Source organism: Camelus bactrianus, chromosome 1 (genome assembly GCF_048773025.1).
Source record: "Camelus bactrianus isolate YW-2024 breed Bactrian camel chromosome 1, ASM4877302v1, whole genome shotgun sequence".
Lineage (NCBI taxonomy): Eukaryota > Metazoa > Chordata > Mammalia > Artiodactyla > Camelidae > Camelus > Camelus bactrianus.
The window spans coordinates 132694490-132720928 of record NC_133539.1 but is presented as its reverse complement, the minus strand read 5'-3'; the positions used below and the strand labels follow the sequence as shown (position 1 = coordinate 132720928).

Genomic DNA, 26439 nt, shown 5'->3' with positions numbered 1-26439 from the left:
TAGAAACACCTACTGCATCTGTCACCCCCATGGGCTGGCATCACAGGGAGCTCGTGCACAGACTTAGCAAAGGAATGACCCCACAGAGGGATGGCGGAGCGCAGAGAAGATGCCACACAGGCCTGGGTCTGCCCTGAGGTCTGGAGAAAGTCACTTTCCTTATTGCTTGCTTCCCAGCTCCCAGTCGTGCGACTAAATTTAAATACAACTCTGACGTCGTCAGCTCTGGCAAACAACCTCCTAGGTCTTTCTGTCATGTTGACATACAGGCCCAGTGTCTGATCTCGGCCTCTGTGGTGGACTGCCCCAGAATGTCTTCATACTTTTTGCCTTCAGTTCCCACGCCCTTTTGTGATCCCCACACCCTCCCCTGGAGGATGGATGGACTTTGAGACCAGGTTCTGACATGCAGACTGACTTGTGAAAATGTGCGTGAGTTCCACTCCTTCCCAGCTCCAGTTTTCCTTCTCTCTGTCTCTGTCTCTCAGTGCCTCTCTCTCTGTCTTTTCTCTCTGTTTCTCTGTCTCCCCTGCTTCTCTGTGTTTCAGTCTGTCTGTCTCTTTTCCGGTATGTATGTGTGTATATATTTATGTGTATATGTGTGTATTTATGTGTGTGTATTGTTCGGGCCCAGGGCAGGTCACTTCTGAAAATCCCTTGATGACATATTGATTATTTTGAATTCATGTTACTAAAGAAAAATTATCTTTGAAAATTGTGCAAGCACTTTGGTGGAATCTTCTCTAAGGACCAGCACTGCTAGGGAAGTGATGTTCCTGTGGCACTTTGGTGTATCCTGTACCTTGTTCTGCCGGAGAGGAGCGTCCATTTGCTCTTCCCTCCAGGGGACCTCCTGGGGCCTCTGCCTGCTCACGTTGTCACCAGGGCTGGTTGTCACCGGGCTAAAGACCTGCCAGTGTGATGGTGGCCAATGCTATCTCTGCAGTCTGTCCATCTGCCTATGTCCTCACCTTACAGGTCGAGCATCTCTAGCACACACTGGCCACCTGCACTGCCTCTCGTTGGAACTGCCTGTGTGTGTTTTGTTTCTTTTCAGAACACTGGGCTTCAAGAGGTTTTTGCACCACAGCGATGTGAAGCTTTTCTCCGACCTTGGGTCATGAGGAAAGCTTTTTCCAGGCTGTGGTTTTTCTTTCCAGCTGTCTTTCTTGGCCTTTGTTTTCTGCTTTAGTTTGGTTTTATTTTGCCACAAGAAGAGCTAAGCATCTCCCTTCTGGCTCTGGTTTCACACTTAGAACAGCAGTGCCTACCACGAGATTATGCACAGAGTTACCAAAAGGGCTTCATTTGGTACGTCTCATCTTTAATCCATCTGGATTTCCCTCTCAAAATACAAAAATGCTAATTCACGTGAAAACAAACAAACAAAAAATTCACCCGTCCCTACTTAAGATATGAGGGCAGCGAGAAAAAAAAGCCACCTTTTATATGATTTCATTGATAGGGAACATCCAGGATAGGTTAAGACAGAGAGAGAAAGGGGATTAGTGCTTCTCATTGGCTGGGGGTGGTAGGATGTGGGGTGCGCTTTGTATACAAGCTTTTAGTTTGAGGAAGGCAATTGTCTAAACCAGTGGTGTTGGTCTCACAACATTTTTAATGCACTTAATGCTCCTTAAAATTGCACAATTTAAAATGGGAAAAGGCTAAACTTTATTCTTGTAAACTTAAAACAAAAATAGAATATACTATAATAGAAAAGAAAAATATCTGACTCCATAGAAGATCTGTCCTTTTGGCTTTAACCCTGTGCCCTATTTTCTAGGCTTAATCTTACTAGCTCTGCACCTTTTGTAAAACAGTGTTGCCTTTAGCCTGAAATATACAGGAAAGCCTATTTTCAAGTCTTTGGTCTTTAAGGATATTAACACTTTTGCACTTATATAAAGACAGCAAGTTGCAGAATAGAAAATAACTTTTGCTTTGTTAGAGGTTTTACAGAGGCCCTATGACCTGGTCTACGTTGACAGCTGCAGACCAAGATAATGGCAGACTAATATCTTGGAGAACCATCTTCCCCAAGTCAGACTTCAGGCTCCTTTTCTAGTAAATAGGGGAGGGGCTGTGGTTGGTTGTTGCAAACTTCTTGGTGTCGGATTTCTTTGTCCTTTGAATCCTTTGCAGCTGTCCACGTGAATCAGATCACCGTGTTCCTGTAACACCTGCAACAAAACAGACTTTTTCTATTCTGCAACTTGTTATCTTTATAAGAGTGCAAAAGTGTTAATATCCTTAAAAGTCAGATTTTGAGAATAGGATCTTCTGTTTATTTCAGCCTAAAGGTAACATTGTTTTACAAAAGTTGCAGAGCTAGCAAGACTAAGCCTAGAAAACACGGCAGAGGGTTAAAGGAAAGGAAAAGATCCAATATGGAGTCAGATTTGTTCTTCTCTATTACAGTGCCTTTGGGTGAGAGCTAAGAGGATGAGTCCTGGGTGGGTCCTCTACAGTCCCAGGCTGCAGTTCAGGCAGGGTCCCTGCCAGATTCACCATGACTTTGGACCTGATCTCCCGCAGAGAAAGTGACAATTATTGGATTAAAATTACCTGTCAAAATCCCTTCAATTGCCTGTAAACTATACCACAGCAGGGGATGTCTCATTGGCCAGTTAACTGCCAGTCTCCCCTGATGCAAGGGACCAGCGTCACGGCGGGATCCATGGTGGCCTGGACAGTGCACATTCCTACTTTTCTCTCCAGCCTTGGCTTCCTAAAATTGATGCTTTGAAAGCTCCCGTCCCTCTTCCTTCTGGCCTGGTGTGAATGAACAAGATACCTGCACCCACCTGGGCTGAGGCCAGGCCACGCACACAGCCCCATGCACACAGCCCACCATCTGCTGTCTACCCCTGGGCTCAAGTGCACCCTCTGAACTCCCCCACCCCAAAGGTCCGCGTGCCTCCGCCCTAGGGGTCCAGATCACCATCAGGACCATCAACCACCCAAGGCCCACAGGCCATTGGCTGGCAGCCTGGGATCACCCTGACCCATCGGGTCAGATGAGACACAGGGTGCGGGGATCAGGGTGCCAGGGCGGGAATTGGAACCTCTTTCAGCCCAGCCTGCCTCACCCTGTAGCCTCAGACACTAACTATGAAGGTGCACACTAGGCTGGATCCCCCGCTGGTGGCAGTAGTCATCATTACTGGAGCTCAGATTTCCCCACCCCAACCACAGGGTTAGGGGTGAGGGAGTGAGCTTAGGGTAGGGGTGCACTCAGAGTGAAGGGGATCCCATGGTGAGGGGGTATAGGTTGAGGAGTGTGGGGCCGCTCAGATTGGAACTGACCTGGCTGAGAGGTGAGGAGTATAGTTTCAGGATTTTGGGGGTCCTTTGGTGAGGCATGAGTTTGTAGGGGCCATAGGTTAGGACCAAGCAGGACGGAGTGTCAGGGCACAGACCTCGGTGTGAGGAGAAGAAGCCCTGTCTTTAAGGTCTGGTGGGAGACTGGGCCTGGCCAGGGGTGGGAGGGTAGTAACAGGGAGGGGAAGGTGAGCAGGGGAAGTGGGGCTGGTGGGGTGTGGCCTGGCCCAGGGAAGTCGTGGTTCTAGTTCAGTGCCAGGACCCAGTCGGTGGCGGGGTGAAGGCTCTGGGGATGGAGACCCGGCGGGACGAGCAGGAGGGGCACCACCTGGCTCCTCCCGGCCCCAGTGGCCAGGTCTGGTAAAGCAGGAGACCCACCCGAGCAGTTTGCGCTGCAGGAGGGAGGAGGAGGAGGGGCGCGCACGCGCTGACGGACAGATGCGCGGACGCCGGAACCCGCCCAGAACGAGTGGAAGCTGGAGGCAGCCGGTTGCTCCTGGACCAGCTCCTGGAAGAGGAACACGGCCTGGGGTCTGGGCCGCCGCTTGCCCTTGGTTTGGCTGCCGCTCCCGGGCAGTTAAGGGGGCGCTGGTGGGGGCGTGCTGCTCGAAGCCGGCGGGTGACGCCTGTGCTGTGCGACTGAGGAGGCGCACAGGGAGGGGTGCGGAGGTGAGGTCACGGCCGCGCATCCGGTTAGGAACCTGAGGCGGTTCCCAGCCGCCGCTGTGGTTAGTGGTAACCCCGCTATTAGTAGTTCCTGAACACCGCGTTTTTGCCGCCGCTTATACCCGGGTTTAGGAGAGCAGGTACTGCCCCGGGAGGTGGGAGGGCACCGGACGGCTCCGAAGCATCTCTGACTGGCCCTCAGACCATGACCTGCTCCCGGGAGGCGGGTGCGGTGCGGTCGCGGGGCCTCGGATGCAATGGGGGCTGCCCCATGAGAGCCCCTGGATTTGCTCCCATCTTCCCCGCGGCCTGACCTTGGGGGCGGCCTCTAAATCCCCAGGTTCTTGTGACTCAGGTTACAGGTCAGGCTGCCCCTGGGAGGTGGGCGCAGTGTGATCAGTGTGCTGGGATGGCTGCAGCAACAGCGGGAAATGGTCGCAAACCCCGCGCTTTCACAGGGCAGCCCCAGTCCCGCCATCGCAGCCGCCGCCATTCCCTGACAGCACAGCACCTGCCTTCCAGGAGCAGGCTGGCCTGTAACCTGAGATCCACGAATCTGGGGCAGCAGAGGCCAATCTCAGGCCATGCGCTGGGGAGTTTGAAGCCAATCCACGGGCTCTCATGGGCAGACCCCATAACCCGCCACTGCCTTCGACCACACCGTGCCCTCCTTCCAGAAGCAGGCTGACCTGCGGACCGTGCCTGGAGCAGCAAAAGCCGAGCCCTGGACAGGCCGTGGGAGAGAAGGGGGCAAGTCGACCAGCCTGCCAGGTCGCTGCCCATCTCCCTGCCGCTGCCCCAGGTTCGTGGATCACTTGTTTTCAAGTCAGTGGGTTCCTGAGAGGCAGGAGCGGTGCAGTAAGGAGGCGGGGTTTGCGGGGAGGGGTGCTGCCCCAAGGGGATCAGGTGGACTTGCTCCCATCTCCCCCAGGGCCAGATCTGTGGACGGCCTCTGCTGCCCCAGGTTCACAGGACGCATGTCATGTCATTCTGTCCCTGGGAGGAGTGCTCAGTGCCCTCGGGGCAGCCTCAGTGGCTGACAATGATTTTGGAAGTGGGCTCTAGCCCAGCATAACTAACTCTCCTTTCTTCTCTTGCTTCCTCAGTTGGTGGCTGTATAGGCTTTTTCATTATAGGTTATTGCTGGATAATGAACATAGGTTTCTCTGCTATACAGAAGAAACTTTATTTAAAATCTATTTTTATATATAGTGGCTAACATCTGTAAATCTCAAACTCCCAAATATATCCCTTGCCATCCCCTTTCCCTGGTAACCTTAAGATTGTTGACTAAGTCTGCAAGTCTGTTTCTGTTTTGTAGATGAGTTCACAGTGTCTTTTTCTCTATTTTTTTAGATTGCACATATGAGTGATATCATTTGGTATTTTTCTGTTTCTGGCTGCTTTCACTTAGAATGACGATCTCTAGCTCCACCCATGTTGCTGCAAATGGTTTTATTTTGTCCTATTCATGGTAGAGTAATATTCCAGTCTATAAATATGCCACAACTTCTTTATCCAGTCATCTGTTGCTACATTTAGCTTGCCTCCATGTCTCGGCTACTGTATACAGTGATGCTATGAACACTGGGGTGCAGGTATCTTTTCACATTGGAGTTCTTTCCAGTTATATACCCAGATGTGGGATTTCTGGGTCATAGGGTAAGTATACTTTTAGTTTTTTGAGGGATTTCCATGCTTTCCATAATGACTACACCAAACTGGATTCCCACCAGCAGTGTAAGAGGGTACCCTTCCCTCTACAGCCTCTCTAGCATTTATCATTCATGAACTTCTGAGCGATGGCCATTCTGACTGGTGTGAGCTGATATCTCATTGTAGTTTTGATATGAATCTCTCTGTTTGTTAGTGATATCGAGCATTTTTTCATGTGCCTATTGGCCATTTGTGTCTTCATTGGAGAAATGCTTGTTTAGGTCTTCTGCCTATGTTTGGATTGAGTTGTTTTTTTTTTTGTTTTTAAGTTGTATGAGCTGTTTATATATTCTGAAAATTAAGGCTTTTTTGTTAGTCGTATCATTTGCAAATATTTTCTCCCATTCGTAGGTTGTTGTTTCCTTTTGTTTTACTTATGGTTGCCTATGCTGTGAAGAAATTTATGAGTTTAATTACGTCCCTTTTGTTTTTTTCTCTTATTTCCATTGCCTGGGTAGATTGCCCTAGGAGAACGTTGCTAAGATTTATGTCAGATAATGTTTTGCGTATGTTTTCTTTTAGGAGATTTATCATGTCTTGTCCATCTGCATCTTAAGCCTGTACTCTAGATCTGTGCTTCAGTTTTGAATTTTGAGCTTCTTAGAGAACACCTACTCTTAGCTCATATGTCAGATTCAACATGTCTAAAGCTGATTTCATAATCATTTTTCTTGCAGCGTATCCATTTATTCAGTGGCATAATCATTCTTCTAGTCTTGAATACCCAAAGGCTTGGAATGGTCTTTGATTTATATTTCTCTCACCACCCTCCACATATTCTTGGCTTCTGGAACTGTATGTTTTTGGTTTCAAATGTCTATTCTGATTGCTGATACTCTGATGAAGAGCGTTCATCCCTGATACAAGAATTTTTCCTTCTGCTGAATTCTTGGATATTCTCTCCCCTCCTTTCAGTCAACCTTCAGTTTTGACCCTCCAACATCTAGAGTCAAGTCAAAGACTTACCACAACCAGATCTCAGCCAGGTAGTCTCGACCCTTAATCACTTTGGCCTTACCTTATTTGTTCCAATCATTATGTGACTTAGCCTCCTAGGGTAACCTGTGCCTTATTAAAATCCAGGAGTCACCAGTCTTTTCCTATCCAGTCCTCAGTTAAAACAGCTTAGAATTGCCCTGAGAACTAGTTGGAGCCCCATCCCCTTCATTGATTCTTCCCTATTTACTCCAAATACTTCTAGCTCCTCTTTGTATTTCTGCACTGTTCATGATCGGTAGCCTGTAATCTAGTCTTTGAGTACTGACTTGGTACCATTGCCGGTTGGTTTCCAATGTGTCTCCTCACTTAGCTGGTAACTGGAGAAGACTCCCTTGTTCAGCCTCCTTTATACCTTCACCCTGCTTAGCATCGGGCAATAGCAGGCATCCAGGCAGTGCTAACCTACTTTATTCGCAGGGGTGGTGGTTTGGAGTATAGCTAATAACTATTAATTCAGTGTTGCAATTAAAAAAGAAAGCCAAGAAAATCCATAAAACTTTATCTCCATGTTCAGTTTAGCGCTTTACCTCAACAGTTTTCTTAACTCTGTGTTTACATTCACATAGTGTTCAGTGCTTTTACTGTTCCCTGAGGCAAGCAGGTGAGTTGACATTATGTTTGACTTTCACGTTACATTTCATATTGGATATATTTGTGCAATGACAAAACCTTCTTTTATAAGTAAACAGCTGGAAGCCCAGAGAGGCTAACAGCCTAAACCAGGGTCACCTGGTTAGTGTTTGGCACAGGCCAGGACCGCGGTTCACATCTTCCAGCTGCTCCTCTTCCAGTGCCTTTTCATTCCAGTGCTGGGAAATGTAGCCCCATCAGCCAAACGGCCAAGTCTCATTGCTGCCCCTTTACCTGCCAGTGATGGCAGTGCTACAAAACGTGGCAAAGGAAAGGTCAGAAATAGGAGTGATAAAAGACATGGAAGTGCTGGAAATGGATCCTCAGCCTCTTCCTCCCTATTTGAGCACCTCACAAGTGTCCCTCTCTGACACTGCTGTTCATTGATTATAACACAGTCTTTAAAATCAGTCTGATCTTTTGTAGGACATGCTTTTATCCTGGTCCCTTTCCTGCTAGTAGTCACCGTCATGGGCAGAAAGTGCCTGACTGTGCTCTGTTTGTCACTTAGGTGGGAGGGGAAGTGGGAGACAAAGCGGGTTGAACTGAAGCCGAGCTTTTTACAGCTCTGTTGTTCTAGGACCAGAGCAGTTCCACTCCTGCTTTCATCACCTCTCCACCTCTGAGTCCCAGCCACCCACTCCTGCCTGCTTCCCCACATGCCACGTCCTGGGGGAGGACAGTGTGGTTGGCAATGCCCCCTCCACCCTCCGCCTTCCGCCCTGGGAGGTGCAGGAGTCTGCTTCAACTTTTGAGCTGTTTTGGTAGTTGGGCTTTTCCAGCCTTTCTAGGCATCTGCTTTCCAGCTCTGGGAAATTGGAGATGTAATTTAACCATACAAGTTCTATACTAATGTATTCAGTGGCATTAATGTGATGTTGTCTTTAAGGTGTTCTGGGACTGGATAGGAGGTTTTTAACACAGGATGCTTCACATCCAATTCTAAAGGCCTACAGGATGCAGGTGTAATTCAAGTTCTTACATGGCTGTAAGGCAGACATGGACATTATTTTATAATATGACCATATGTTCATAGATTACGGTTAGTCCGCCGGCTCTGTATCTAATAAAAGTTTAAATTCCAAACGCTTGAATAAAATTTGTGGACCATGTCTTTTTGCCTGTAACTAGTTGCAAAAACTGAAATCAAGACTCTACCACAAGCCAGTGTTTCCCAGTAGAGAAACCCTCTACTTTTACAACCTCTAAGTAATTCAGTGGTTCTTTGGGTGAGATGAGGGATGCCAGAGTATTTTGTTGGGACACTAGAGTGGCATGACAAGTATTCTGGGACTGGTTACAGTTGAATCTCTGCTTCCTATATCCTGGACTGATTACAGAGTCAATGTTAGTGCGTTAACCAGCTTCTGAATGCAAGGGTAGCTAGGAAGACAACAGAGAAAATAGAAGGATATAAAGTAATGGAGAGACTTCAGAGCAGTACAAATGTTGACTTTGACACCACCAGCTGCTGACGTGAACTTGGCAGGAATTTGTGAGAAATGGTGGGTGTCACTGCAAGAAGGAGAGTCCTGCAGATTTTGGGGTGAACAGGCAAAGGGGAGAGCAGATATGGTGACCACTCGGGGGCTGATTATTTGTGTCCTGAATGTGAAAATGTCTGGTCTCCTGTTCAATTTTGCAGCCACAACTTCACGTGACTCAGGGCATTATTTCCACCAGATACCATAAAAACATAAACAACCTCTGTTTCCCAAAGTGTTTGTTCTCGATCTGAGATGATTGTCCTGTGGTGGGAGGTAAGTGGGCGGTGGGTCCTATTACATCACTCCCTTTCACTAAAAGTCTACCTCGCTGCTTTTCACCCTACTGCTAGGGGTGCTGCCATTCTGTTACACCTAGACCTATAAGACAGGCTTACCTGAATCCTCACGTGAAGAGGGATAGTTATGTGCAGTTTTAAATAATTGCTTGGGTCATGTGGTCCTTTGTTCCCTCCATTGGAAATCACTATTCCAGAGCAAATAGTATGAATCTATATAAACTATATTGTTTGTAAGATGTCTTCGGAAGTTTTGCAGTAGGTTTAAATATTTGCTTGGTGATGGCCTCTTGATTGTTTGAAGGAGGCAACCCTCACTAGGGGCTTTGTTGGCTCCCTTAGATTTCCCTTACTGGCAGTAGAGTGTTCGTAGGCAGAGTTAGAAAGTTAACTGGGCTGAGAAGCCGAATTTGCCCGCAGCTGGGAATTGGTAGAAGAGTCAGTTATGGAAGGAAGGATTTAGGATTATCTGGTAGCAGAGTTGTGGGATCCAAGCCCTGGGAAACCTCAGCTTTTGTAGAGTATATTCTGTAACAATAGGCTATTGGATAATTTTAACACTTGTTATGGGATGTAGAGTTGGGGAAAGACTTAAAAGTGAAAGAACCTTAAAAAAGAATCTCCAAATATTTTAAAGAAAACAGTACTCAGAATGAGAGCTTTCCTGGAAAAGACTAGTTCTTCACTTCACAGGGGAAGCAGGGAGAAAGTGTAACTGCACTTACGGTAACTTAAAAGGTAAACCTTACCCTCCCACTTAGCTGTTTCCTGGTGTAAGTTCATATTCCACATCTGTAGTTTTAGACATGATGTGTCATTTTCTGGTACTCCATTCTGCTTCTGAGTGAGAGACTGACGCAAAGTCACATAGCAATTGAAAAATTGCACAAAAGTCTTTATTGTTAAAAATGTAGATATGTGGCAGAGTGCTGCATTTGCAAATGACTTTCAGTACAGAGAACACTTAAAAGAATGCGGTGTTATTTCTTTTTTTATTCCTTTAAGCCTTTGAATAGAAGGTTTTCTTTGCAGAGTTTCTGGAGTACATCAGAACAAGCAGGAACTAAAAATAGCTTTAAGAAAGCACCAGTATAGATGTTGTTTATAGTATGGTATCTGTCTTAAAGTTAACTCTTTAAAGCAGGAAGTTGTAACTCTCAATTTCTTAAGCAAATAAAAAACATTCTTGACTCTTAATGACATACTTTGTGGGGTGAAGCCGCTTTTGCTTCCATTCTGAGCATTGAAAGGCCTTCAAGGATAATTCTACCAGTCCTCAATATTTTATTTTCCTTCTGTTGAGAACTTGTTATTAAACTTGAAGGAGATATAAATATCATTAACTTGCTACATATGTAGATATTTAGTGTTACATAGTCAGAAAATTTATGTACATCACACGTATCTACATAATTCCCCAGGTTCCAACTGTGTTCCTGATAAAAGAATGGTGGGAAATGGCATTATGGGGATATGTCTTACAGTACACAGTGTTTCCCCTGTTCCCTCTACCAGATCTGGATATTCTTTCATCTTTCGGCTTCTAGAATTTCTACCTCTTTTTCTTAAGACAGGTGTAACTCATCCCCCTGCTCACACAAATATGCGTACACACACACACACACACACACACACAATGTGCCATAGGGAGTAGCGTGCACCATCCCATTCTCTGACTACAGCTCTGATCCCACACACTGGAGGCAGTGTCTTGCACGAATTCATTTGTAAGTTCCTTTTTAAAACTCGGGTGGTCGGGAAATAGGACTGATATCCTCACCTAGTAGGCAAGCCCTCAAGGATAACTTCTATGGTTAATGCCAGGGTATCTTAATGTTTGAGTACCTGGGTTTCATGTCTTCCTGTACCACCTGTGTGACCCATGATTCCCACAGTTCTGTCTCCCGTTAGACTTTTTCTCTCAAACTCTGGACTCTTATAATATTCTGCTGATTTGGCATCTTCACTTGGAACTCTGATATCTTAAAACCAACATGTGTATAAACTGAGCTCTTGGTCCTCCTACCCCCCAAACTGGTTCTTTATGCAGCCTCCCCCATTCAGTTAGTGGAAACTTAATCCTTCCAGCTGCTTGGGTCAAAAATCTTGGAGTTATTCTGACTTTCACTGACATACCACATAAATTCTGTCAATAGATCTGGTTTGACACTGCCTTTAAAACATATCCAGAGCCCAGCCACTTCTCACCATGGCTCCTGCTTCCACTGCTGCTTCCCTGCCCTGAGCCACTGTCCTCTCCTCCTGCATAGCCCTTCTCAGTAGCTTCCCACCTTTCTTCTCTGACCCGTTTGCACTATTCTCACCCCGCAGTCAAGTGAGCCTTGAAAACCTAAGTTAGATTGTGTCGTCCTTCTGCAGTGCCTCCCCATTTCACTCCGGGTAAAAGCCACAGTCCTTACAATGTCCTCCAAGGCCATACAGGATCTGCACTGACCCTTCTCCGCAGCTCCAGCTGTGCCCCCATTCTGGAACATGCGAGGTCACGCTGGCCTTGGTGATGGTTATTCCGTCCTCCTGGGACTTCTCACCTCCTAGTCTTAATTCTAACCTCAGTTCACAGTGTGCCCTGCTCTGGTATTTAATACAACATCACCCTCATCCTATACCCTCAACTCTCTTTACTTTGCCCTTTTTACTTTTTTCCATGGTTCCTCTTTCCTAGCATGCCACCTCCTCTGCTGCTCTGTTGTGTGTATTGTCATCTCCACCCCCCACCCCAGCTAGACTCCAACCAAGCTCCGTGAGGACAGGACTTTTGTTTTGTTTATTGATCTATTCCAAGTGCCTAGAGTAGTCCTGGGTACATTGTAGGCCGTCAAAAATTATTTGCTGAATAAATTAAAAGGCTATTTTAAAAATGAATCATCCTTTCATTAACAGGTGAGGAAAGGAAGCTGCATGAAGGAAAATGGTGCAGTAAATAATGATATTTGCCTGTTGTACTATGTATGATATATATATATGTGTTTTAGTCTTAATTTGGTATCTCAGTTTCTTAATTTAATAGCTGTATTAAGGTGTAATTTACAGGCCATACAATTCACATATTATAATTGTACAAGTCAGCCATTTTAACTATTTCTAGAGTTGTGCAACTGTGTCCTCATAAAGTCCCATTGTGTCCATCCTTATGCAGTTCGCCCTCCCCTCAGTGGCACCCTGATTTTATTTGTTTTTGTTTTTTTGGCAATCACATCTGAAAAGAATAATTTACACAGCAGTACTAATATAGCTTTGCACTTTTAGAAATGACACACTTAAATATGAAATCAGGAGTCATTGCTGAATGTAGGCAGCAGTATCAGACATTGGTGAGAAGAATGGACTTGAGTGTCAGACTGGCTGCGATATTACCCAGCTCCACCATTTACCAAGTTACCCAAATTATTTTCTGTCTCAAGCTCTATGTCTGTTATATGGGTGTAATAATAGGAGCTTACAGAGTTGTGAGGATTAAGCAAACAGGGAAACAAAATTTAGTATAGTGGCCAGCTTATGTTATTACCTAAGAAATAGCCTTGCAGGTAGAGAGCAAAATTCAAATCAGTTTCTAAAGTATGTGTAAAATATGATCCAGTTCCTGCCTGGTTTGTAAACACGTATGCCTACTGCAGAATATAAAAGCAGGCTAATTTCCAACAGAAAAGATCATTTCTCAGCATTTCTTTCAAAGGTAGTTGCAAAATAATTTTTACTAAATTTTCTGTGCCCATCTCTGACAGAGCTTTGACACCAGGGAAGTAATTATCTACATTTTTGTTAAAATGATGCTGACCATCAGGAAGTGTTCCGAATTATATTTTAGCCTTTATGTTGGGAAATATTGTGAAACTTCTTCTAAATTAATGGGGGAGGGGCATTCATTGTAGCTCTTGTAGCCTGATAAGGCTTCTCTAAATTATCTTTTTTTAAATTTTAATTAAAGTAATTAATTAATTTTTTGCAGGGGGTGGTAATTATGTTTTTATTTATTTTATTTTTATAAGAAGTTCTGGGGATTGAACCCAGGCCCTTGTGCATGCTAAGAATATGATCTTTCACTTGAGCTATACCCCCCTAAATTATCTTTAATAAGGTCTTTTTCTCTGTTTTGTTATTTTCTTTTATGTACAGATGCACAAAGCAGGGTCATCAGAAGCCTCTCAATTCCAAAGATGATTATAGTGAAAAACATTGCACAGTGACAGTGAATCCTTGGAATATGAAGAAAGATTGTAAAGTCCTGAATGAATTAAGAAGGAATTGTTACATTAACTTACATGTAACCATGGCTCTCTTACCTTTATTTTTCACTTTATAATGAAGATATTCCTCACCCGTCAAGGTTGCTTTGTTAGATATAGGGAATATCTAAAGCCTTTTCTGGAAGTTTTTTAAATAAATAAGAGCAGGTAATTTATCAGAAGTGTGAATGGTGTAATCTGCTCTGTCTAGTATGGTAGCCACCAGCCACATGTGACTATTGTGAATTGAGATGTTCTATAAGTGGAAAATACATAATAGATTTTCAAGACTTCGTACAACAATAATAATGTAAAATATTTATTAAAAGTTTTCAAAGTGTTAATCACTTTTGAAATGATAGTATATTGGATATTTTGGGATAAATATAATTATTCCTGGAATTAAGTACACTTGTTCCTTTTTATTGTCTAAATGGGATTACTGGAAAATTGTGACTTGCACTATGTTTCTATTGACAGTGCTGGCTTCTAACTTATTGCAAATAATATGAAAAAAACTTTGATTAAGTATTTTATAATTGAGTAGTTGATTTCCATCATATTATTTTCAGGTGTACAACACAGAGGCTCAACATCTTTATATATTATATTCCATTTAATGTCACCATAAAATAATGGCTATATTTCCCTGTGCTGTATGATACAGCCCTATAACCTATCCATTTTATACATAGTACTTTTTACCTCTCAATCCCTTACCCCCTTCCTGCCTCCCTCTCCTCCTTCTCCCCATTGGTAACCACCAGTCTGTTCTGTGTACCTGTGAGTCTATTTCTGTTTTATTATAGTAATTAATTTGTTTTATTTTTTAGATATACATATAAGTTAATAAATAGAATATTTGTTTTTCTTTCTCTGACATATTTCACTTAGCATAATACCCTGTAGGTCCATCCATGTTATTGCAAAAGACATTATTTAATTTTTTAATGGCTGAGCAGTATTCCATTGTGTGTGTGTGTTCATGTGTATATATGTGTGTGTATATGCGTGTATATATGTAAATATACATATATATATAATATACCACAACTTCTTTATCCAGTCATCTGCCAGTGAACATTTGGGTTGTTTCAGTGTGTTGGCTATTGTAAATAGTGCTGCTGTGAACACTGGGGTGCATGTGTCTTTTTGAATTATATTTTTCTCCAGACATATACCCATGAATGGGATTGCTGGATCACACGGAAGTATATTTTCAGTTTTTTAAGGAAACTCTATACTGTCCTCCATGGTGGCTGCAACATTTACATTCCCACCAACCGAGTAGGAGGGTTCCTTTTTCTCTTAAAAGGTCAAAAATTCTCTACATTTATATACTTTCCTTACAGTTTAGGACACAATTTGGCAAAAGCCAGATAGAATTTAATAGGAGTAAATACAGTATTTTTTCAAATGTCCATGCATTATTGATAGATATGTTATTGATGAGTTGGTTCCCTATTTTTGTAGATGCAGAAGTTTTTATAGCTTCACAGACATTTCAGTCTTGCAGAAAGAAAAATGTCTTTGCATTTTGCTGAACTTGTCCGGGTGGCTTTATGGAATTTGGTCCAGGCCTGCAGAGGTGAATACACATCCAAACCTGAACCATTTGAATGTCTGCAAGATTTTAAGAGTCTAGAATGTCAGATCTGGACTATAACTCTGGTGAATGACATCAGTGAGTGGACTCAAGAAAACTCCATTTGAGTGCAAAGCCTTTCATAAGCCAAAAAAGGCTTTGAAATTGTGGCAAAGCCAGAGACTTTTGTGCACCACATATGGCCACAAACCCATGGGGACAACCACAGGCCTTCTGGAGTGCCAAGGGAATTCCATGTGAGGAGTCCAGCACTCACAGGAATCCAACAAGTCCCTGCCAGCCAGAGCACCTTCATTGCTACTGTGGTATTTTGAGCAAATGTCTTTTCTTCAGGTTCAAATTGGTTTGTTGTTTTTTTTTTAATAAAAGAAAATCAAACAACTTCTTGTTCCCGTGGTGAAAGTAAAAGTCTAACATTTTCTGATTTCTTTTGACAGAGAAAACTTGAGCCTATGAATCTAAACTCATCTGTGATGGTCTGCAGCTGGGAGCAAGCAGATCAGTGTCAGTCCCTTTGCAGCCGTTGGCTGGGAGCCTGCATGTTCCCTGGAATGATATTTGAAACATGTCACCCTAGCCGTGCCTTCGCTCTGGACTGGGAGGCGAGTCAGTCAGAATCTGCATTATGGAATGTATGTTTCAGATCCAAAGCTAGGAGATCTTTTTTAATAGCAAGAGAATGTAGTCATAAATATATCTATTAGTGTATTTATGCAAGAACAATTTTAAAGTTTTTTTATTATAAAAATTTCCCCCAAAATTGAAAATGAAAGAACATTGGAATTAAAATCCAATGGAATTAAAAACAGTGGAATTAAAAATCATCTGTACCTTAGTTATACATAAAGAATCTTAAAATCCTTCTAAACATTTTTTTGTTCAAATGTAGATATTTTTCCCTTCCAAAAATGAAAATTATTATTTCACATTTTTTTCTTTTTCCTTTTATTATATATTCCATATTAATAAATATAATTCTTTTAAATCCCTTTTAATGGCTGTTTAACATTATATTGAACAGATATGTAAATAGTCCTAGGTTTAAGAAATTTAAAAAATTGTCATTACAATGCCCCTGCAAAGAATTTTTTCGTGTTTCTATTTTTAGTTACTAATTTGGACTAAAAGTTAACAAGTTTACTTTTCTTCATCTAAAACATTGGTTATTTTATGAATGAATTGTAAGGATTTTAAATAACTTTTCAGTAATTTCAACAAAGAAATTAACTTTAAGGCAAAAATGTATGATGGTTTGCAAATCTATTTTCATTATATCTTCACTTTTACCAGTGTCATATCTGTGTGTGTTTGCACAAGTGCTTTAACTACCAGGAATGTAAGAAAAATCTGTGTACTAAAAATGTGAAAATAGTTTCCTGGTTTGTGTTTTCATTCTCCCAATATAGGTTTTGGATGACAAGCTTGTATTTGCAAATGTACACACCCTGTGGGAGGTGCTCTGTACATACGCTGAGATACTGTACATAAAATTGCCTCTGAATCCCAATCATCTGAAAACCGTGTCCTCAGCCTTTGATACCTTCAGCTGTTTTATGAAAGTCCTCCAAGTGGATGAAAGTATCAACAACCGGAACAAGAGTTTTTCATTGCCCTATTTGAGAAGAGCTGCGTGAACGACTTTTATATTCAGGATAGAGATACATTCATCAATCCAACCACCAGGAGCCTCACTGTAAGTCTAAACCGAGTTTAGCTGCTGTCTTGGGGGTGATTTAGAACCTGCTGTTGAATTATAAGTGATTTGGTTTTGTTGGTTTGGTTTGGTTTTTAAAAGCTGCCCATAAAAATGAAAAAAGAGAAAGAAAAGAAATATGCCTACAGATTCCTGTTAGGATAGTAAACAGTGGCTGGTTATTTACCCTGTATAAACCACACGCTTTCTTAGAATCTATTTAGGTTTACTTCATCCTTTCTCAGATCAAGTATCAAGTAAGGGACAGTTTTAAAAAAAAATTCAGGATTAACTGGCTTGTGAGCTCCGGGATCTGCAAGGCAGCTTTCCCTTCCCATGGTGTAAGTCAAATGGCAGAAATGAAATAAAGCACTTCATGTATCCTCCGGTGTTAACAGGAAAAGGTGAGTCTTCTTGACCTTGTTACTTCCTGGGTAAAATGAAGATAATATGTCAGGAGTCGACAAGCCCATTTAGGGCAGGAACCATGTTGTCTTGTTCACTGCTGAATCCCAGGCACCAGGAAGGCTGAGTTTAACAAGTGGGTGAATGAATGAACTGTAGTTCCCCCAGAGTTACCATGTGGGGCAGTGTGGATTAGCAGCTAAGAGCATAGACTCGAGAGGTGAGGGTACAGCTCAAGTGATGGGGCGCATGCTTAGCACGCATAAAGTCCTGGGTTCAGCCCCCAACACCTCCTCTAAAATAGACAAATAACCCTAATTACCTCCCCACCCCCCACCAGAATTACCTTATTATCTCCCTGCCACCAAAAAAAAAAAAAAAAAGGTAGAAGTGGCCAAGAGCATAGACTCAGGCTGGAACACTTGTGCTGGTTTCTCGCTGTCTACCTTGTAAAAGTCATTTAGCCTCTGTGTTTATCAAGTTCCTCATCAATAAAATGGGGATAATAATAGTACCCACCTCGTAGAGATGCTATGGGGATTAATGAATCTGTTTGAATTTTAGAACAGCCCTGGCTAATAGTAAGTACTATGCATTTGCCAGCTCTTTTCATAATTACTGACAGATGTTATTATCAACCAAAGAAGTATTAGTTCTTTGTAAGGGAAATGCATGTTAGACCATTTCATTTATCATTTTCTGTAATTCAGGCTTTTTCCCTCTGAAATACCATTTTCTGTCTGTGCACTAGTAAATCACAGGGCTTTCCAAATTTCATCTGTCTGAGTTCTTGTCATGATGACAATACTGCAGAGTTTTGACATTTTTTAGGGACTCCATCTGAGATGACAGCAACCCCTCAAATTCAGAAGCACTTCTCTAACTGACAACATCTCGCATGAAATGAAGTTTGTAAAATGTAAGAGCTTCAGACGCTAAATGATGCCATAAATGCAAAGATGTTATATCTAAGCTCTTTAAATAAATCCTGTCATTGAAATAAAGGAAATACTATATTATAGCGCTCTATGACTTTGTTACGTTGCTATCCGTTTATCTGACTCTCTAAGACAAAAGAAAGCAAAGACTGAGATTGATCATTACTACTGTGTGGTACACGTATTTGTGGATGAAGACCATACTGAAATGCACTGTCTAAGATACTAAAATGGACACTAAACAGCTGCTTGATGCACATGCATGAACAGAACAGGGAGCTGGTTGCAGGGAGCAGACACTGAGCTTCCTGGATCAGAGACTCAGCATAGCAGTCCAGCCCAGCAGTCCACATGTTTTATATTTATATCCCAGCAAAATTAGCAGTGAGAGTCTGAAATGAACTTTGGGGACACTTGCAAACAGCTGTCATGATTACTAATGTGGGACACCAGGATTCTACAGTGTTTAGTTGGCATCTGCACACAACCATTTCTTTTCCACTAAAGCCTGTTGTAATTGCTGGTTCCACATCCAGGCTGAGGAATCATCTCATGTGGTGTTTGGGAGGGAGGTAAGTGGAGTCAGGACCCATGCTAAGGCTGGGTGGGTAATAATCTGGTTCTAGTACAGGAGAAAGGAAAGTAGGTCAGGTGGGAAGGAGAATGACTGGATTTAAATTTTGTTTCTTGAGTAAGCTAAATATATAACATCATGTCAAGTTTCTTTATTGTTTATATTCCATGTGCTGTCACCGAATAACTACTGAATTGTGGGGACAAAAAAGCCTGGGTTTTAGAATTGACCCTGCCCCTAAACAGCCAGAGTCCAGGTTCCTCTGGGTGTCCAAGGAGGGGGCTGCTGCCTCCACTGAAGCAGTTTGGGCACTTGGGTGGCGTAGTTTTTTTTGCTGTGGAAGACTGGCCCGGTTGTAGGACATTAAGCATCTGCAAGGCCCTCACCAGGTACCCACGGTGGTCCCAGGACTGTAACATCCAAGTGTTCCTTTCCAGCCACGTTTGCAAATGACCCTCAAGGGGTTAGTATTAATCCTCGGTGAGAATTATGAAAAATTATATGGTACCTCCATCCCTTCTGGCAAAGGAGGGCCCCTTATTTACAAATGACCACAAAGTGTTAGCACCACATTTTATTAGCAGAACATGTGAACACGTGGTGACAGTGACGCTCACCTGTTTGCTTCTGCTTCCCAGTGCAACTTCAGCCTCCATCAGAGGACCTCAGCTGCCCCAGCGAACAGGGCCTTCTGTACAGGGAATGTGCTCCTCCTCGAAGCATAGACAAGAAGCAGCCCTTAGATCTCATCAGGTGAGCTGTTGTGGAGAGCACTCCAGTGGGAAGGGCTCAGGGTTGCCCTCATGGCTTCTGAGTGTGACAGTCCTCCAAGAGTGTTACCAACCAGGAAGCTCACAGGAGCTCTGAGCTTTGTTGCCCCAAGTTTTTACTGGAGACTTTATTACAAAGACATGATTTATTGGGTCACTACTGACATGGCTACCCCAAACACTAACTGTAAGTCAAAGCCCTAACATTTGAGCCCCTACCTCTCCTGATGGTCAGTCACTTGTCACAAAGCTCAAAGCCCCACTCCTCTAATCACATGGTTGGTGTCTCTGGCTGGCCAGTCCCCATCCTGAGTTATCTCATGAACACAAGCCATCCAAGGGTCCACCATGAATAGTAAAGACACTCCTATCTTGGGAAATTCAAGGCTTTAGGGGTTGCCGTCCAGGAACTGGGAACAAAGACCTACCAAATTCTTCATTAAACAGGAGTAAATGTTAGGTTTCACTTAAATTATAAAATAAGAGAAGTATTCTCACTGCTTAGCTCTATCTGCTGTTCGACACCGTTTCACTACACCACGTGACTGTAATGTCGCGCTCAGCATGTGTATTCTCAGAGCATCAGCGCCGGCTGCTCCCCGGGAGCTTATGCTGTTTTTGCAAGGCTGCTGGGAGGAGGGAGGCCAAGGACAACTGAGCAAACAAAAATAATCGGGCTAATAAGGAAACAATTTCAGATTGAAATGAAGGAAATAATACAGTGTTGAGATGGGAGACTTGGGGGAAATGGAGTCAAGAAAGCTATCTTTGAGAAGGTTACATGTGAGCTGAGATGGTGATAAGGAGGCTGGTCTTTGAGGATCTGGGATAAGTCACCCCAGGAATAGAGGCAGCTTGTCCATTGCCCCGAGGCACAAATGTGCTCAGCAGGTTTGAGGAGATACTGGAGCCAACGCTGGTGAGAGTGATGAGACGCGAGGTTTAGAAGGGCATCAGGAGCACGGAAAGTAGTGTAGACTCTAAGTGCAGTGAGAAGCAGTCATGATAGTTTAAGCACTAAGGTAATTTTCTCTCACAATTTGCAAAGATAATGTGGAGAATGAATTGCAGGGACCCAGGAAGCAGGGAGGCCTGGTCGGAGGCTCTTGGAGTGGGCCAGATGAGAGATGGTGGGAGCCAGGGAGAATGCGTTTGGGGAGTGGAGCTGACAGGATGCAGTTATGGGCTGGCTGTGGATGGTGAGGAGAAGAGAAGGGTCAAGGTAGCCCCAGGTCGGCCTGGAGCCAGGTGCCTGATCTTCCTAATCTCAGTGCCCCATTCAGATGCCCACCTACTTGGGCAAACCTCTTAACCTTCCAAGTGAGGGTTTTAAATCACTGAAGTCTTTTTGTTTGTTTCACATTTTATGGAAAGATTCAAACACGTACAGAAGTAGAGAGAACAGCACAGCCAGCCTGTCTGTATCAGTCACCCATCTCCAGAATTATCAACTCAGAGTCACTGTTGTTGCAACTTTCATCTCCACCTCTTCCCCTCCCCCACTTCGGGATCATTTTGAAGGCAATCCTACGTAGCTTAACCTTTCATTAGTGAAATGACAAGGTCTCTTTCAAATACAATTGGAATATTCATTTTTTTTAGGGTTACAAAATAATTCCCTGATTGTCACAAAAATACACTTTTAAGCAGTTTTGGGGTTGAAATCAGGATCCAGACTAAGTTCACACATTGCAGCTAGCATATCTCTCAAGTGGGTTCTAATCTATAATTTTCCTGTTTCTCATTTTCCTTGAAATTGCTGAGGGATTTCTCTATTTCCTGTTTGGTTGATTTCATTCTCCCCTGTGGTTAGACTTATTTCTCCATCCTATGTATTGGCTTTAGCTAAGTGATTTGATCCTCCCCTAAAAGCTTGATCTGAACGAGGTTCAAATTTGTGCAAGAATATTTGTTATATGAAGTTTTGTACTCCTGTCATAAGGTACATAATGTCCAGTTGACTCTCTTTTTTGTGATGACAGCAGCCAATAATGATTGTCACCCGGGATCATTATTTCATAAGGGATTTTATTTCATGTGGTCATACTCTAATTTCCTCCCACAATTATCAGCAGGATCACAGTCATGAAGAGGCACTTTCTCATTAACCCGGATTATCCTGTAGAACAGTTTTAAAAGAGGAAGTTTATATATTTGTAAATATTTAAAGTTGATACATTTTTCTATTGTTTCTAATGTTTTTTTTCTAATAGAGGTACTGAAGATTGAATCTAGGACCTTATGCTTGCTGAGCACACACTCTGCCACTGAGTGTACCCCATCCCCCTTGAGATTCATATTTATATGATATATTCCTTCTGTTATTTTTGTTTTATGTTATACAGAATTTGATGGCAGGGCAATGGGTTTGATGGCTATTTAATTATTCTTTATGGGATTTTGGGGTTGGTGTGTGTGTTTGTGTTTGTAAAGAAAACAATTTTCCCACTATTTTAAGTATGTTTTGTGAAGGAAATTATGTTGATCTGTTCCCTTCTCCTGGTCCATGTATTCCCTTGTTGCTTCCCACTAGTGGCCCCTTGAGCTCTGTGACAAGACTAGCATGTCGTTAATCCAGGTTGAAGGAGATCTGAAGAGATTTATTCAAGGAGATGAAATTTGTAGACAATGAATTGGAAAGTATTGAGAAAGTTATTCATTAGGAGAAGGTATGGGGTTGAATTGTTAAGCGCAGAGAAATCTAAGCTATGAACCACCAAGACAATTATTAACTCCAGGAAAAACAAAGTAGGGAATAAAAAAGTAAGCCTAGCAGACAACTTGCTACAGCTGTGAACAGTCTGTACAGAGTCCTAATAATGTAAAGCAAGGATACTGAGCTGATCAAAATTATAATGTATTTGTATCAAAAGGTTGGAAGAATGAAGGTTTGGATGTGTAGAGGAGATGTGGTTTGAAAGAGAGCTTAATATTCATTTTCCAAAATAGAAAGTTAAATAGGTGATACATAAAGCTGAAAAAGTCAGTAGGCTGTGTTACAAGGATATTAGTCAGAAATAGGGAGTTTTTATTCCAAGAGTCAGCAGTAGGAGCTGAACATTGTTGCTTCTGACCAGGAAATGGGGTGGTTGTTGGGAACTGCTCCTTTTTACAATCGGTGTTCGAGAACTGTTTGACTCTTTAATGAATGTATGGTATAAGTTTGATAAAAAGAAATCAAAGCTGAATTTTGAAAAATTGATGTTAAGAATTGGGGTGTTTTTGACAGAGAGAGATAACAATCAGACAAAACTACATTTGAAGGGATCCTCATTATTTCTAGCCTTTCAGCAAGGACTAGGGGGCAGACATCTGTTTAAGGTTCAAAAATTCTTTCTGACATTCTTGCCGACATGTAACCTTTGGAAGTAATGAACTCTCCGTCATTGTAAATATGCAGGCAGAGGCTGCCTGACCAGCTCTCTAACTGTAGCAGGGTGTGTTTACCATTGGCCAGTTGGAGCAAGCAACTTCTAACATTCTTTCAGTTTTGAATGTGGCATTTTCAGGATGGATAGTTGATAAGAATGTATTACAAAAAGCTTAACAAGAAAGAGTCCAAAACATCTCAAACCCATTGCCAGGGTTTTCTCTGCCAGACACCATCCTGAGCCTGCCATCTGTGAGCCAGGCCACAAAGACCAGTCACATGAGAATGAACACACTTTGTCCCTCCTATCTGATTTGGCATCGGGCTCAGCCATTTTCCCCATGGAATAGTCCACGCCCAGGTCTCTGACGATGGAGCTGGTCTCACAGCAGCCCTGTGAGCGCTGGTCCAGCCCTAGGGGTTCCTGCGTGAAGTTTCTCAGGACTCCAGGCTGTTCTCAGAGCTGAGTCCCCCCTAGGCTAAGCCCTCGGAGCTCATCTCAGCTCCAGACTGAGCCGGAAGCTTCCGAGAGAACTCAGAGCTGAGGAAAGTCACAGGTCTTACCCAGCACTGCCGCGTCAGCAGTGCTCCAGCTGAGGGAAGTAGCAGCAGCAGCAAACACACCTGAGCCGCCGCCTCACTTTTCCGCCTCATCCCTAAGCCCTCTGTGTCTGCCTGTCTGTGTCTGTCTCCCTTTCAGGACCAGCCTGGCACCGCTTCGTGCCCTGCCTCCTTTCTTCTAATCTTGCCTCCCTGGCCTGTTCCGTCTACTCCAGCTTAACTGAGTAACATTGAAGTGTTTTTGAAACCTAGGAACAGCCGACGTGCTAGATACAAAGAATACAGGGCAGTTCCTTACTCAGCCACATCCCTCCTGCCCTCTCCCATTCCTACATGAGTTTTATAAATATTTTGTCAGAGAGACATTGCACTCCCAGTTGTTATCATTATCAGCCATTTCCTCATTATCTGTGGTTTACGATGCATTTGTTCCAGGGAAGTTCCCGAGATAAGGCAGACTCAGATGACTGAGCCAGTAGTTGAAGTCCACTTGTGTCAAGCCTGTTAAGAATGATCTTTGGTGGGATTTGTTGAATGTGCCAGACTGTCCAGTGAGTGGTGATGATCCCCTGCATCTGCTCCGGAGTCGGCCTCGTCCCCTCCTTTGCTCTGTTCTCATTTATCTCTCTTCAGCAGGTGAACCAGTGATCTGTATTTCTATGATACGTAAAATACTTCTTATTTCACGGTAGAATTTGGGGGCTGCTGTGAAAACGCATATGTTTTAAGTGTGAATTGAGTCAGAGGTTTAAACTTAAAGCCCCCTTGATTTAGAATCAGAAATTAGTATGATGGAAGGAGGGTATAACTCAGTGGTAGAGTGAATGCCTAGCATGCATGAGGTACTGGGTTAAATCCCCAATGCCTCCATTTAAAAAACAAATAAATAAACCTATTTATGCCCCACCTTAAAAACAAAGAAAAAAGAAATTAACATGAGGATGAAGCTACAGAGTGAATATGTGTGTCTTCTGAAACTACCTTCTGTCTTTCTACAGGAAATTCTACGGAGAGAAGGTCGGAATCTACTTTGCTTGGGCTGGGCTATTACATTCAGATGCTCCTCCTGGCAGCAGTCGTGGGGGTGACTTGCTTTCTGTATGTATATTTTAATCAAAATAACTGTACTTAGAGGTAACTTCTCTTTATTCCTTGCTACGGTGCTTACTTAACTTAGAATGACATTCTCCAGGAGCATCCACGTTGCTGCAAATGGCCCTATATTGTCAGTTTTTATAGCCGAGTGGTTTTCCATTGTATAAATATACCACTTCTTTAGCCAGTCATCCGTTGATGGACATTTAGGCTATCTCCATGTCTTGGCTATTGTAAATAGTGCTGCTATGTATATTGGGGTGCAGCTGTCATCCTGAAGTAGGGTTCCTTCAGGATATATGCACAGGAGTGGGATTCCTGTGTCATATGGCAATTCTATTCCTAGTCTTTTGAGGAAACTCAATACTGTTTCCAAAGTGGCTGCACCAAACTGCATTCCCACCAGAAGTGTCGGAGGTTTCCCTTTGTCCACAGCCTCTCTAGCATATGTCATTTGTGGATTTTTGAATGATGGCCATTCTGACTGGTTTGAGGTGATACCTCATTGTACTTTTGATTTGCATTTCTCTGATAATTAGTGATATTGAGCATTTTTTCATGTGCCCATTGATCATTTGTATATCTTCCTTGGAGAATTGCTTGTTTTGGTCTTCTGCCCATGTTTGGATTGGGTTATTTGGTTGTTTCTTAGTAAGTCATATGAGCTGCTTATATATTCTGGAGATCAAGCCTTTGTTAGTTTCATTTGCAAAAATGTTCTCCCATTCTGTAGGTTGTCTTTTTGTTTTACTTAAGGTGTCCTTTGCTGTGCAGAAGCTTGTAAGTTTCATTAGGTCCCATTTGTTTATTCTTGCTTTTATTTCTATTGCTTGGGTAGACTGCCCTAGGGGAAGATTTCTGAGATGTATGTCAGATATTTTGCCTGTATTTTCTCCTAGGAGGTTTATTGTATCTTGTCTTATGTTTATCTTGCTGAAGAGACTATCTTTATTGCATTGTATATTCTTGCCTCCTTTGTTGAATATTAGTTGACCAAAAGTATTTGGGCTCATTTCTGGGCTCTCTATTCTGTTCCATTTGGCTGTATGTCTGTTTTTGTACTAATACCATGCTGTCTTGACGACTGTAACTCTATAGAATTGTCTCAAGTCTGGGACAGTTATTTTTCCAGCCTCTTTCTTTTTTTCTTAAGTTATTCCCTGGAAATTCTATGTCTTTGATGGTTCCATATAAATTTTATTGTGATTTGTTCTAGTTCTATGTAATATGTCCAGGATAATTTGGTAGGGATTGCATTAAATCTGTAGATTGCCTTGAGCAGTGTGACCATTTTAACAATATTGATTCTTGCAATCCAAGAGCTTGGGATACCTTTCCATTTTTTAAAGTCTTCTTTAATTTCCTTCACCAATGGTTTATAGTTTTCTGTGTATAATTCTGTCACGTCTGTGGTTAGATTTATTCCTAGATATTTTATTACTTTGGGTGCTATTTTAAAGGGGATTGTTTCTTTACTTTCTTTTTCTGTTGACTCATCATTTGTGTAAAGAAATGCAACTGATTTTTGAACATTAATCTTGTAACCTGCTACTTTGCTAAATTCTTCGATCAGCTCTAGTAGTTTTTGTGTGGACCTTTTATGGTTTTCTATATATATTGTCGTGTCATCTGCATATAGTGACACTTTTACCTCTTCTTTTCCAATTTAGACCCCTTTTACTTCTGTTACTTGCCTGATTGCTGTGGCCAGGACTTCCAAGACTATGTTGAATAGGAGTGGTGATAGTGGGCATCCTTGAGTTGTCCCAGATTTTAGTGGGAATCTTTTGAGGTTTTCATCGTTGAGTGCTATGCTGGCTGTAGGTTTGTCATCTATAGCTTTTATGATGTTGAGATATGTTCCCTCAATACCCACTTTGGTGAGAATTTTTATCATAAATGGGTGTTGAATTTTATCAAAAGTTTTCTGCATCTATTGAGATGATCATGTGGTTTTTGTCCTTTCTCTTGTTGATGTGAATTATTACATTGATTGATTTTCATATGTTGAGCCACCCTTGTGTCCCTTAGATGAACCCCACTTGAGCATGATGTATTATCTTTT

General features: G+C 42.6%; 1 long non-coding RNA gene across 6 annotated transcripts in view; it reads left to right on the top strand.

Annotated features, from left to right (window-relative positions):
* Positions 1 to 3806: 3806 nt before the first annotated feature.
* Positions 3807 to 26439, top strand: part of LOC141579028 (uncharacterized) — a 65499-nt gene continuing 42866 nt past the window's right edge. Inside the window, exons 1-5 of one of the 6 annotated variants that reach the window (XR_012509937.1) lie at positions 3807 to 3993; positions 15406 to 15600; positions 16375 to 16661; positions 19217 to 19331; positions 24278 to 24377. This is a non-coding gene — a long non-coding RNA (uncharacterized LOC141579028). Of the gene's footprint in view, positions 3994 to 12455; positions 13531 to 14771; positions 15312 to 15405; positions 15601 to 16374; positions 16662 to 19216; positions 19332 to 24277; positions 24378 to 26439 lie in introns of those variants that run through there. The other 5 variants (XR_012509929.1, XR_012509924.1, XR_012509925.1 and 2 more) reach the window with 5 other exon arrangements.